Source organism: Triturus cristatus, chromosome 5_2 (genome assembly GCF_964204655.1).
Source record: "Triturus cristatus chromosome 5_2, aTriCri1.1, whole genome shotgun sequence".
Classification (NCBI taxonomy): domain Eukaryota; kingdom Metazoa; phylum Chordata; class Amphibia; order Caudata; family Salamandridae; genus Triturus; species Triturus cristatus.
The window spans coordinates 320,157,453-320,172,680 of NC_140588.1; positions in this window are offsets into that span (position 1 = coordinate 320,157,453).

Here is a 15,228-nt window from a genome sequence, read left to right on the forward strand (position 1 = left end):
AATAATCAACCTTATGGTCCATAAAGAGATCAGATAGTGAATCCCTGGGAGTCTGGGCGTGGGACCTAAATTGGAGCATCTCAACGTACAGTCTCTTAAGATCACTCTTCGATGGAAAGGGAATTCCTTCTGGATCTAACCAAAGATGACCTAAATTCAAAGCCATAAGGACTGCTCTAATGTTATATAACCAAGAGATTTGACAGGACTTGTCCACCCCTATGAGATATTTAAGGGCCAAAGCATAAGGAGCTAACTCTGGGGTAGTCCACAAGCGTCTCCAGTACGCCAATGGTCTAAACCCTGCTATCTCTTCAAAGGACACACACCCCAAATCATGCAACAATGGTTTTAAAGGTGTAGATTGGGGTAAACCAGTAAGAGATCGCAAAAACTTGTTTTGGGCAAGTACCAGGGGACGCAAGTTTTCAAAGCCCCAGAGTTCCGCACCATAGAGTATTGACGCTCTAACCTTCCCATGATACAGCTTCATAACTGGAGCTATAGGTTTTGTTAGGGAGGATCTATGTTCTTTTAAAAGGGCTCCCGCCAATTGATTATGTTTGATTACTGAGAGATCCAACTGATGATTCCAATTAAGTCTCCGACCCAGAGTCACCCCTAAATATGCAAAAAAATCAGTTTGCTCGATAGGGGCATTATTCATTCTAAGTGTAGTACTGATTTTTTTCCTCTTATGAAGGACCATAAATTTTGTCTTACCAACGTTAACCTCCAACTCATTGTCACTACAAAAGAGTTGGAAGCGATCCAGAGCACGTTGGAGGCCGGGTTTAGTTTTGGACAATAAAAGGGTGTCGTTTGCAAACATTAAAATCGGAATTCTTAATCCATCAAGTGTGGGGGCATCGGTAGGAAAATCAGTAAAATAGGGGACGACATTATTAATAAAAAGGGAGAATAAAGTGGGGGCTAGCACGCACCCCTTTGGCAACTTTAAAACTATTAGTAGTCTCCCCTTGCCCTCCCCATCTCACACAAGCATGGTTATTTCCATGAAGCCTTACAATAAACGATAAAATCCCTAGTGGCATCCCAGCCCTTTCCAGGGATTCCCAGAGCTTATTACGTGGAACTAGGTCAAAGGCGGATTTGAGATCCACAAAAGCTGCATATAGGACACCACCGCCCAGCACTACTGTGTTCCAGTACAGCATCATAAATCTAAAAACCTGGTCAATAGTGCTGACATGGCTCCGGAAGCCCGCCTGAAAATTGGATAGTATACCATTTTCATCTATCCACTCCAATACCCGATTAAGTACGATTTTGGCCACCAGCTTCTGAGTTGTGTCAATCAGGCTGATGGGCCTGTAATTAGATGGCAGGGCCCGATCACCTTTTTTGTAAATTGGTATGATTTCGGCCCCAAGCCATGAGTCGGGTATTGGGGCACCTCCTGCGATACCATTAATCAATAATTGAATATATTTGACCCAGTTTACATGTTCAATTTTAAATATATCAGATGGGATCCCGTCCGGGCCTGGTGCTTTCCCAGCCGGCAGACCATTCAGTGCATGCTCCACCTCTGCATAGGAGAATGATAGAGTCCCCACACTGGGATCGGACGAGAAGGAGAACGGAATCGGAGTATTAGAACAGGCGAACTGGAGATACATGGTTTACCGGATTTGGATTATCAATACCACTACCCCATTTAATTTGGTGCCAAAATTTACTCCAGTTCCTATCCCTACAAGATAGTAACAATTCCCTCCATCGTGACTCATCAAACATCCGCTTAGCTAAATATTGGATCTGCTTGTATGCCACACGACATTTCCTTATTTCTGGAATTATCCCCGTTTTAATTGCACAAGAAAGAGCTCTGAAGGCCCTCCTACAATCGTCATTGTACCATTTGGCCGACTTGTATTTATTATTATTGGTACATTTGTGACTTTGACCCGATTTAAAAAGGATTAATCTCATATTCTTAACCATCTCTAAGTGATATGCTGTTAACCCATGAACATTACTTCCTGCAACATCTAAGTTTAACTGAGTGACAGCAGCTAGGGTGTCTAATAAAATGTGCCTAATCATAGAGCAACTTACTTGGGGGCATATCAACAAGGGCTTTATCTCTGCTTTTTTGGCTTTAAAAGCCAAAAAAGCAGAGATAAAACTAGCACCCTATCAACAACAGGGTGCTAACACGCAAATTTGCATGTTAGCACCCTTTTACTCTACGCTTCCCCTTGCATCTCTAATGAGATGCAAAGGGGGCGTTCCAGAGTAAAATAATAGGAGAAATGTCGCTAAGCGACATTTCTCCTATTATCAAGAATGTCGCTAACCCTGTTAGAGACAAAAAAAGCAGCGCTAACCGCGGTTAACGCTGCTTTTTTACGTCTGCTAATTTTCAGACTTAGCCATGATATCCTATGGAAGGAGGATATCATGGCTAAGTTTGCCTGTCCCTATCAACAAGGTAACGTGTGATTATCGCTGGGTTTCCAGCGATAATCTCACGTTAGCCTGTTAGCGTGTAGATTTTGATCGCTATTGAGATAAGCGTTGCTAATAGCACGCTATCTCAGCGATAAAAATTCACGCTAGCCGGCGATAATTATCCTCACGCTAAGAGCGCTGAGCGATAATTATCGCCGGTTGTTGTTGATATGCCCCTTCATTACTTATAATCTGGTCCCACTTAACTCTACGACTATTGTTAGTGAGTGAAATAGAGGACGGAACACCAACTCTCTCAGTGTCTACTCTGTAACTTGTCATTCAGCAATATCGTGACACCCTGGTGTTCCATTTTACCTATTACCACAAAATGTATAGTTTTTCCCATTCCAGAAGTTCATTGTTAAAAGATGAACACTCCTCCAGAGCAGGCAATAGACACAGATTATGTTTACATTTGTGTATAAAACTGAACATTATTTCTGCTGTAATCTTCCCTGTTGGATAAAGTTTTTTAAAAAGACAACTTTCTAGAACACACCTTCCATCTTTTGAAATAACACCTACTTTAATATCCTTCAGAATATTTCCATTCTAAATGTCAGGTGTTTGATGCATATTCCTGATGAATTCTTTGTATTCAAAATGTAACCACATATTCACATTTCCAATGCTTCCCAACAAATTCTCAGTTTCATCATGGAAAAGTGTTTTGAATACAGGCTGACCCTTGACCGGTGTAGGTTGCAGTAGATCTCCAAAACAATCAGATGTTTACCTCCAAATAGGACTTTGTAATCCATTCTTAAAACGTCCTGCATTCTCAAATGCACAAAGACAATCATTACGTTTGAGACCATGCTCACCTCATTGAAGATTAGAAGTGTAAACACTCTTCACACTTCATGACAAGCTTCACCAGATAACTTTTGGATTTTTTAGTTTGATGTCATGTTCAAAAGGCAGTATCAAAAGGTGATGTAAAGTAATGGCTTTGATATTATGTGCAGCTTATCCTGTAGATATTGTAACCACACATGATAAGTGTGTAGTCTTCTGTAAAAAAGCAGTAAGAACTTGTATGAGGAACGCTTTACTAGTGCCAGCATGGCCGCTGAGATACAACGGTAGAGGCATAAAAGTTGAACATGGACACTCTTTGTTGTCATGAAGCAGTCCATGCAAAACTGTAGCTTTCACTTCCAAATATATCTGCATTTGCTCATCATTTAGTTGTCCAACTAAATCTGCCAAATCAATTGTATCTTGTCTTGCTTTCTCCATTGCAGTCTCCACCTCCTTTATTGCAATAGAAGAATCATTTTGAATGATTGGTTGTCCAAGTGGGTCTTGACTTAGAGGACCCAAACTTTGGCTGCTTTGTGAACTCTCCTTAGCTACCTCAGCAGCAATTGTATCTTGCTGTTGAATTTCATCATTTAACATTTGCAAGTAGTTTGAAATTATCTTTTTTACAGCAGTTTGGCAACTCAGGGGTATATTCACAAGAACATGTGATAACTACCGCAAGAGTAGCCTAAGGCAACTTTCAACATCGCAGCCCAATGCGGGAAAATTACGCCGTGCCAACCAAGTGTTCACAACGTGGTGGTAGCATGCGATAGTCACCAGAAAATGTGTCAACTGGCCCCGCAAAATCCAACGCCACGCCGCAAAAATGCAAAACGCGAACACAAAAAAACATGCGACAAGGCCAACGCGGTACAAAAATCTACGAAAACCAGTGAGGGCCGCAAATACCACGCGTCAGGCGGGCACATGCACCACAAAAAAGACAGAAACAACGCACCAGAAAAAAGCCAAAGCACGTAGCAACATGGATGCAAACTGACCCAGCAAAGAGGCCAACGCGAACCCCACAACCCCCACAGACCACCAGCACAGAACAACAGGCTTGGGGAAGGCCAAGGAGAAGAGGGAGAGAAATACGGGGTGCAGACCGCAGGAAAACAAGACCAACGTCACGGAGGTGACAGAACACTACCAGCAACTGACACACAAGCAGATCACCTGGAATGCAGTTGGAGTGCCGAGGAGGTCAATCCAGGAGGCCAAGAGGTGCCGGAATGACATGACAACCGAAACCAGACACAACCCCACTGCCAACAGGAGCAACAGCGACAGGAGGTGGCAGTCCAGCAACACAGGAGGAGCTGGAGAAAACTGAGGCCACAGCCATCAGTGTGGAGACGGTGCAAGGAGAAGGGAGTACGGACACAGCTCGAGAGGACCTGACAACATCGACAGGGCGAGTAACAAACAGGGACTGGGGGGACGGGGGAGATGGCACAATGGCACACAGGCACAACGAGTGTGTAGCAAACTGCACACCCACAATTACCCAGGATCATGTCCCTCATCCCCTTGGCACACTGCAGCACACACACAGCAAGAACAGCACACCCACATTGATGACAACGTGGTACAATGCACATAGCCGACACTTCAGAACAGAGGACACAACTGACTCCGCAAGTGCACAGAAACATGCCTACTACATCTGACAAAGCTTGAAACTGTGAAATGGAAATGTACGCGTACGACCTCACATCTGTCATGTAGTCCAAATATACACTGTCCCGCAGAGGAATCCAGCACATCACAAACAGTCACAATGTACATTGCCATACAGTCTGCATGTAAACCAGAACAATGTGCCAACACATATGTCAACACAATGTCAACATGCCAATCCAATCCAATCCAAACAGGCTTTATTCGACAGATTATGTCATAAAAGCACATACAAAAGACAGATAAAATATAAATGGTAACAATAAAAACATCAACAGCAATATAAAATATAACCTAAACGGTACTATCACATCACCATAAAAAAAAGAAATCTGTTCGGTTTTAAAAATCCAATAAAATCACATATTAAAACTTGATTTAGACAAAAGTAAGAATTCATATTTTGGGATATACAATACATGTTAAAATAGGCTGGTACTCAGGATTGATTGGCTTCTTCTGTAGTAGCTAAATTATGTACAGTTAATCGCTACTTTGAATAGCCTTGGGGAGACTTAGGGAGTTTGATCTTATGGCCCACGACCACCCCAGGAGTTTTGCCATTTCTATGGCAATCATTGGTAATGTGTCTGTCCTAAGGATTCGCCCAGCTTCACTAGCCCTTCTTGTACCCAAGATCTTACAGCTTGGTGTCAACCAAACCTGACGAGGTGCAACGTAACCAGTAAAGACAAACAATAGATGTGCCAATGACTCATTACTAAGCTGACATACCGGACAAGTTTCATCCGTAGATTTGTCCCATTTGGAGGTGAATCTTTTCAGTGGCAGTGTACCTGCTCTAAACTGGAAATATAATTTCCAGTCGAGCGTCTTTGTAATTTGGTCCCAGTAGTGCTACAATCTTGGCGTTGGTTTGATTTCCAAGAAACGGCCAGTTAGCGAGGACGCCTCACTGTTTCTGAGTATGTTCAGCTGCACCCTTTCCCAATATTTCTCCTTCAATATCTTTTTTGTGGGAAAATTGGCATTTTTTGGGTCCTTCCCCAATGAAATCATACCAATGCTAGCTAAACTGTCTTTCACTGCCCATAGCCATTTTATTTGGTGAGAGGTATCTGCCCTGATTACTGAGAGAAACCCATGTGCATACACTTCTAATTTGGGGGTAGTCCATAGCCTCTGCCAGTACAAAAGAGGGCGCAGTTTAGCTATATCTGCAATCAGTTTCCTCCCAAGGTCAAACAGTAGCGGACAAGTTGGAGTGCTCTGTGGTAGCCTGGTAATTTTTCTCAGGAGTCAGTTTTCCACTGATGTCAGCACGGAAAGATTCTCACAGTCCCATAGCACTGAACCATAGAGGGCAGAGCTAATATCTTTCAAATTATAAATCTCAAGTACCGGGCTGATTAGCTTTGAATACGATGAGTTGTATTCCATATGCAATGCCCCAGACAATTGCCTGTGCTTAGGAGATGCCAAATCAATCAGGTGGTTCCATTTCAAATCGTCCTGAATATTTACCCTCAGATATGTGAACTCTTTAACTTGCTCTAGCAGCCGATCATTCATTAAAATATCTCCATTGTAGGCCCTATTCGAATGAATTAAAGGCCATTAGTTTTGTTTTTGACACATTGACCTCCAAGCCTCGCTTCCTGCAGAACTCATCAAAAATTGTTAGAGCTCTCTGGAGCCTGCTTGGGGTCTTTGAGATGATCAATGTGTCGTCCGCGAACATTAGTATGGGGATTTTTTCACCTGCTAGAGTTGGGGCATCCGTGAGGACAGATCTCAAACACAACACTATTCCATTAATGAATTGGGAAAATAGCGTATGGGCCATCACACATCCCTGACGCACTCCTCTTTCTACAGAGAAGGATCCAGTAACTTCACCCTGCATGCCCCATCTAATTTTGGCAGTGTTGTCCTTGTGCAATCTGATAATAAGTGTAAATAGTTCAGGAGGCATCCCCATTTCTTGTACAATACCCCACAATTTGGCACGAGGCACAAGATCGAACGCTGACTTAAGATCAACGAAAGCGGCATACAGACTACCCTTGCCCAAAGTCACTGTGTTCCAGTAAAGAAGGATGAACCTAAACACTTGATCGATAGTGCTTATAAAAGTCCTATACCCCGCTTGCAGTGGTGATAAGACATTAAATTCATCAATCCACTCTTGTATTTTATTAAGCACTAGACGACCTATTACCTTCTGAAGACAGTCAATTAAACTAATGGGCCTATAGTTACCTGGGCATGATTTATCTCCTTCTTTTTTGTAAACCGGGATAATTTCCGCTCCTTTCCAAGATGCTGGGACTGGGGCTCCCTGGGCAATAGCATTAGACAACAATAGGGTATAACGGCACCATCTATCCTTATCATAGAGGAATACCTCCCCTGGGATGCCGTCGGGCCTGGAGCCTTTCCTGGCATTATGGAGTTAAGTGCTGCTTCCAACTCTGCCCTACTAAATGCCCCATCCTGATAAAATGACCTGGTAATGTTACCCACAACTTCAACTGCACATGCGGCATATTGGGGTTTGAAGTGATTCAACCAGTCAGTCTGTGAAACATGATTTTGTGGCTGGCTCTCCTCTATCCCATTTGTATACGCTCCAAAACTGTTTGGTGTTTTACGTTCCCCAGGCCTCCCTAAGGTCCTGTCATCTTTTGATGTCCCAAATTCTCTTTGCCTTTATTTGGGTAGCCCTACAGACATACCTGGCTCTTCGCACAGCTAGCGGGTCACCTGCTTTAATGGCATTACCCAGATCTACTTGTGCATGACGACATTCTTTGTGAAACCAATGGCCATCTTTTCTATTTGTAGCCTTTTTATTCCTACCCTGCTTAAAGAAATAAGCACGCAAGTGGGCAAAAAGATTATTATGGATGCAAGTTGATTGCTCTGGGGCCAAAGAATTTACAGCACAGACCTCTAGCTCACATATAGCACTTTCCATGCCCTTTTCAATGCTTTCCAGCAGCTCAGGCATCTCTATAACTTTTACCCATTTAAGGCGTCTCATATCATTAGATAGAATGACTTTGCTTGAAGAGTTTTTGTTTCCAATTTGGGTAGGTGACTTATGCTTGATCAAATCCAAGGTCACACACAGGGGATTATGATCACTTTCCAACCTGTCTATGACCGACATGTCTCTCAGGATGTGCCAAAGTGCCAAACTCATCAGAACATAATCTATCCTGCTAGAGTTATATCCATTATTAAAAGTTTTAGCCCCCCATCTATCGGAGGGTATGCGGCCATTTGCAGCCCGCAAACCCTTCTCCAAACAAATAGAGTTAATTTGAAAAGCCACATGCGTCCACCTTGGAATATGGTCCAGCTCCAGCTTCGGTATACCCCACCTATCGTCTTCCTCATCAGTGAGATTGATCTGCTCCCTTGTGAGGGGCTCAAAAGTTGAATTAAGGTCCCACGCTACTACTATGTTTGAGGTTCTCAAGTGTGGATGAAGGAGCTCATCAAGGGCTGCCAAAACCCCGACTTCTTCCCTCTAGTACCTCTCACATACACGTTGTAGATGTCCATAGTCCACTGAGAACCCATGGTCAATATAACTGCCAGGATATTGTTGCACTGTTGGGAGAGAACCTATATGTCAAGCCCTAAATCTTGCCGCACCTATATTGTCAACCCCCTCGATGGTCTTCCTTTTGTACCTTTACTAGCTGGGATATAGTAATTCAAGTAACCTACACAAAATAGGGGAACCTCTGTCCAGGTTTCTTGGATCAAGCAGATATCATACCCCTCAATAAAAGTATGCCAATCTGGGGAGCCCATCTTCGAGCGCTAACCTGCGATATTGCAGGACAGCAGAGAATCCTTACTCAAACTTACAGGTGGAAACAATAACCCGCTACGAGTACACAAAACTGGACCACCCGCCGCCAGCTCAACGGCTACCTGGGATGTGACAACCGGTGTGATCTTTGACATTAGGCCCATCCCTACAGTAAAATTCTCCAGAAGCAAAAAACTATCCCTTAAGTTATGGCAGGCTTTTGTGTGTACTTCATCTTGCATTAAAATCTTTTCCTTCCACAGTCAATCGTTATACTCAAGGGTAGAGCCACCCCACATAGCAGAGGGCCTGTGACGACTTGTAGGATCGTTCCTACTACTTAGAAGGGATCTTCTAAACTGTATTGGTGAGTGTCCTGGTGCACTGGTACGAAATTCAAGTGCAAAAAGGTTCTTCACTAGGTCTACCCTGATCATGGCAAGCTCAATACAGTCATGATGATTATACGGAGAAGCTAGCCTATGTGCTTTAACTATATCTTCCCTAATCACAGAACGACATCCTCTTACATGCCGAATCCCGTGAATGGCTTTATTTATAAGGGAATCTTCATTCTCAATACCTCGACTTGCATTCATCTTGGGTACATTAACCATATATATTCTGTCTGTACTAGGCAGATTATGAGGGTACTGATCTCGTTTCCCATGCCGGAGACCTATCTCCGGCGGTAAACAACGTTTACCACAAACCTTTTTCCTCACAGGGAATCACAGCAGGGTCGTTACAACGACCACGTTGTGATTCCGTATACCATTACTCTGCAAGTCGGAACAACGACTTGCGGAAGGGAGGTGTTGGATTTAAAATCCAACACCTTCCCTATTGTCCACACAGACTGGAGTTGGAATAGTAAATTATACTATTCCAACATCCAGCGCCCCCCCTCCGTAAGTCGTTGTTCCGACTTGCGGAGTAATGGTATGCGGAATCACAACGCGCTCGTTGTAACGACTGCGTTGTGATTTCCTGCGGGGAAAAATAATGCGTCATAAGAACATACATTCATCTCCGGCTGGTCAACATGCAAGGGAGTAATTCTGCTAGGTGGGGTCTGGTCCCTCAATATATCAGTTTTTAGAGGGTTAGTCGAGATACTTACTACACATCGTGGTAAATACATGGTCGTCGTTGGTGTTAATGTTTTCGTTGCCTTTGCTGTTACCCTTCCTGAGGGGATTGGGACTCAGAGCCTAGTAGGTTTGTCCTTACTATCTTTTGTAGAGATAGCCAGTGCGGCCGGTGGAATAGCCCGGGAAGTACCTTGGGAACACCCGGGGAGACTACTTTCTATTATTTCAGCCCTCCCTTTTCGAGATGGATATAACGATAATAGTTTGACCATTTCTGTTAGCTCCACTAACATACCTCTCAGGGAGCCAACTGCTAACCATAGCTTAGTAACCAAATGAATCATATCCTGCCCAAACACAGTAGTGCCTGACTCTACTCCTACGCTTTGTGTTGGTGATATCAGTGGGGCCTGGGCCGGCGGGAGCCGAACGCCCCCCCCCCCTCATTGTAGTTAGCTAGATCTAACAGGGGCTGGAACCTATTAGTACAAATAATTATAGGGTCAATATGTTCATTGGTATGCTGGGTCGTAATCGGACTGGTATTTTGAGGAAATTCTCCACTATACTCGTTTACCTCGACTTTGCTATTAGGGACCAGTATTTTGTTTTTTGATTTCTGAAACATAGCGGAAATAGCATGATAAGTAGGTTTGCTCAACTGGGGATGAGGTTTATTGCAGATAGGCAGTGTCAGGGGAGGAGACTCTAGAATTCCTTCACATTCACTGACGGTCTATAACACGGTCTATACCACAGGGCCCGATTCACAGAATTAACTCCAAAACTTACTACTTTTGATATTCACAGAATGCACTTACTACTTTTGGTATTCACAGAATGCACTTACAACTTTTGGTATTCACAGAATAGATTTACGACTACTAACTTTACGTCCGCACTCGGGCCGGAAATTCTGGCATGGAGGCGGAGCTTCCAGCCCGGAGGCGGAGCCTCCGGCCCAGAGGCGGAGCTTCCGGCCCGGAGGTGGAGATTTTGGCCATGGCTAAATGGATTTGCTGCTTTAGGGATTTTTCCAGAGTTTCGTATGCTACAAGTAACATATTCCTCTATGAAAGAAAGTACAGACACATCCGTGTCTGTGCCAAATTTCGGTGCATCTTTTTCCCACAACAGCATGTGAAAATAAGGAGCACCTCTTGCTTCGTACTCTTTTTGACAAAAGTCAGTAACATCTCCAAGAGATTCCTGATGAAGGATAGCATGACTTAAATTCTGTGGTTAAAATACCACCAAATATTTGCAGGATCCAAACAGCAAAATTCTCCTGATGTCTTGAATTTGATTCCCTTAATGTTATAGAGTTTGCATCTCTTAAAAAGTGATGTAAGTCACCCCATGCATACTGCGGGTTAGAAACCAAGTTGATGCACCTACATTTTGCAAAACGCACTTCTGCTCACCATGACTGTAATACAATACTCATTGGTCTCACACTGGCATCAAATTGTACTCCAGCTTCTGATCTTCTCCATGAATTTTTTCAACAAAGTCTGTTGCAGACATATTTTGTAAATTAACTTCTGTCTTGCATTTGACAGTCCAGACAAATCACTTTCAAATAAGAGATGGAATATATTTGGAATATGCTGTCGACATCTAGGGTCCTTCTAATATAATCTTGTTGACCTATACTCAGCTGCATATATATGCACAGGGCAGTCATCGTACCGTGCGGCTATTCCAGTTGGAAGTAGTTGAGGAAAACATCAAGCCTCTAAACATTTTCTCCCACACACTCATTGGAGCTCCTTTGGCTTATTTCATCTGACAAAATGCAATAGCATCTCCCATAAGCTCTTTGAATGCAGGCGAAGGATACTGTAGTGATGGTATATTTCTTCAGATCTACTTCTATCCACTTTTTAAACTGACCACTTGAATGAAAAATGTCTTCCTCCATTCAACTTCCATTTGCAACAACATCTACATCTTTGTAGTATATTATTCTGTTTTAGGTAGAAAGTAGCTTTCTTTACCTTATTTACATCCTCTAGTTCCTGCCAGATTTCTTTGCTTTTTGTGGGCACACCATTCTCTAGAATTACAAGTGGTTATTCCAAATCTCTCTTTACACCCAGTTTCATCTAAAGGTAAGTACACAACTCTACCTTTAAGGATTTTCTGTAGCTCAGTGGGTGGTAGAGTCCCTGTCTTTGGTTCCATATGAACTATAGCTTGAAAAGTGTGTATTGATTGTGTCAGTATTGTTTCATAAACATTAAGATATTAAAGTTCCTCTGGAATTTCGAATCACCTCTAACTTATTGTGTATTGCTCTGGCAGCTGTCCTCTAACTTGTCATAGCAATACTTACAGATGATCAGGCATGTTGACAAATCAAATGTTACCCCACAAACAAATACACTGCAAATTCTAGCCACTTTTTTTCTTAGTTTTTAATTCAGTTTTCAAAGACACATCATCATATCAAAGTTGGAGTTTGTAAACGGTCCAATGCCAACAAATGCAGACATGCTTCAGTTTCTCCATAAAAACTGTGTTAAAGTTTGCTATTTCTCATCTACACCTATCAGTACTAAAATCTGTGTTCAGTTCATCTGTACTTTTTTTTAAAACTTTTTATTAATTACTGGACAATGTTGAGAACGTACGGTTACAAAGTGAATCTTAATGTACATTTCACATCTTACAGCACATTGATATGATCATGGCAGCATTGCATTCAATACATTGATTTGGCAGAGATCGATAAGCACCATTCCTCACTCATCCAGATCAGTCAGAGTTTGTGTCTGACTGGGTCAGAGGCGGATTACAGATGTTCCCTCTATAAACGTTCCAGGCACCCCATACTCGTACCCACTTTTTAGGGCACCCTTGAGGTATGTATGTCGCCTTTTCTGCCACCATAGCACCCTCCATATCACTGCACCAGTCATGGTGCGTCGGGTAGGATTGTGAACCCCAGTATTTAGCTATATTTCGCTTGGCAAACATCATTCCTAGCGTCGCCCAGTCATCTGTTGCATGGTTAGGGTCAGTTGGCTCCCAGATATTCAAGAGACATCTTCTGAGTTCTGGCAGGATAGTCACTCCACTAACTTGTGTAATGGTTCGCAAACTGTTACCCATTAAGACGCTTTCTGTGGGCGCTCCCACAGTGTGTGATAAAAAGTACCCGCTGCCCCGCACTGCCTCAGACAAAGCGCATTTTCAGCCCCTCCTATTCTGTGTAAGGTCACTCTGGTGTAATAAATACGATGAAGTATTTTCAATTGCACTAATCTTAATTTTGCAGATATCGCCACTTCGCGTGGAGATGAGAGCGCTTCCTGGCAGTCTGTGTCATCTAATTCTCTGATTTCACTTGAGTATTTTTCGCTAAGAGGTTTTGTGGGATATGGTTGATTAGTAATAATTTTGCGGTAAGTGAGGGAGATGGCGTTTTTGTCCATGTACTCTGTCAGCAGCCTATCTTCGAATGGGGAAGCCTCAGGAAGTGTAGTGCCAGCAGGTATAGTTGTCATGAGTGTGTGCCTGATCTGTGTGTATCTGAATACCTCAGAGGGTGCCATTTTGTACTGATCCTGGAGGTGGGCGAAGGTAGCCACTTCTCCCTTGATCCATAAATCACCAACGGTTGATATTCTGATGGAATCCCATCGTTTAAACCCTTTACTAGTACTAAGTCTGCCTAGTCATTGTGTTTCCCAAAGTGGGGTAAGTTGGGTTATGACTCCATCCCATCCTAGATTTTTGAGTAGTATTTGCCAAATTTGAACTGTGTGTGCTGTGGGTCCTATCAGTGGTGTAGTATGATTTTTAGTGTATAGTGCCCTCATTACTCCTCCTTCTCCCAGCCCATGTCTATATAAGCTAAACGCTGTTTGTGGGGCGTGAATCCACTGAATAATTACCATCAATTGGGAAGCTCAATAATATATTTGTATGTTTGGGAGTGCTATTCCACCATCATACCAGCTCTTTACCATTTTATTAATGGCGATACGGGCTGGTTTCCTTTCCCAAAGTCAATTGGACACTTCCGCCATAATTGCTTTGAAGTAGCGTGGGGGAACCAGGAATGGGGTATTTTGCAGGGTATAGAGAAACCTGGGAAATGCCATCATCTTGAAAAGTGCAGCCTTCCCAAACAGAGTTAATGGCAAGGACTGCCAATGCTTTGCGTCTCTTGAAGTCTTTTCAGAGGTGGCATGAGTTTTTTTTTCTATAAATTCCCCAGGGAGTGGTGTGATATGGATTCCTAAGTACTTAAAACTTCCGGTCACTATTTGTAAATTACACCCCTTCGGGAGTTGCGGTGGGGGGCCATGAAGGACATATAGGATTGACTTGGTCCAATTAATGGCATAACCAGAAAATTGGCCATATAGTTCACAGATGTCAAGAGCGTGTTGATTGATTGTTTGGGGGATGCCATATACAGCAGCATATCGTCAGCATATAGTGATGTGCGATCCTCCCATACCTCTGCCCAATGGAGCCCTCAAATAATCGGGTCCCTCCTGATCCATGCTGCCAATGGCTCCAGTACAAGGGCAAATAGGAGTGGTAATAGGGGGCACCCTTGATGTGTTCCGCGTCCCAAAGGGAAGTCGGCTGAGATATGACTGTTCACAGTTGCGTGGGCTAAGAGGTTTTGTTTACAGAAGCTGTATCCAGGCGCAAAACTTGGGTCCAAAGCCTAAATGCTTAATGACAGCGAAGAGGAAGGGCCATTCAACCATATAAAAAGGCCATACGCGCGTCTAAGGAGAGGATGACAGCTGCCTCCTGGATTGTGGGGATGCACGCCATGACACCATGTAGACGTCTCAGATTAAGGGCCTTATTTCTACCCGGCATGAACTCGGATTGGTCCGGATGTACTAGTGCAGTGAGATTGGGAGTTAATCTAGCTGCCAGAAGTTTAGCGTGTATTTTGGCCTCTGCATTAATTAGTGATATGGGCCGATAGGACCTGCATTCCCAGGCAGGCTTCCCGGGTTTGTGAATTGCCAATATTGTTGTTATACGTTGGTTCCGCGGGAGTTCCCCTGCTTTTAGGCTGGCTACATGCATACTTAAGAGGTGCGGAGTAATAGTAGTTGCTGTTCTTTTGTAGAGCTCAATAGGTATGCCATTAGGTCCCACCGTTCACTGATTGTATAGCTCCCATAGCTAATTGGAGTTCTTCTGTTGTGAGGTCAGTCCCAAGTGTCAGGGCTGCTTCTGGTGTTACTGTGGGCATTCTGATATCGTTAAGGAAAGCTTGTGCCTCCTCAATTATCATAGAGGATGTCGGTGTATAAACGTGTTTGTAGTGTTTTGCTAATGTGCTTACTATTTTCTGTGAGTCCGTTATGATATCATTATCTTCTATGT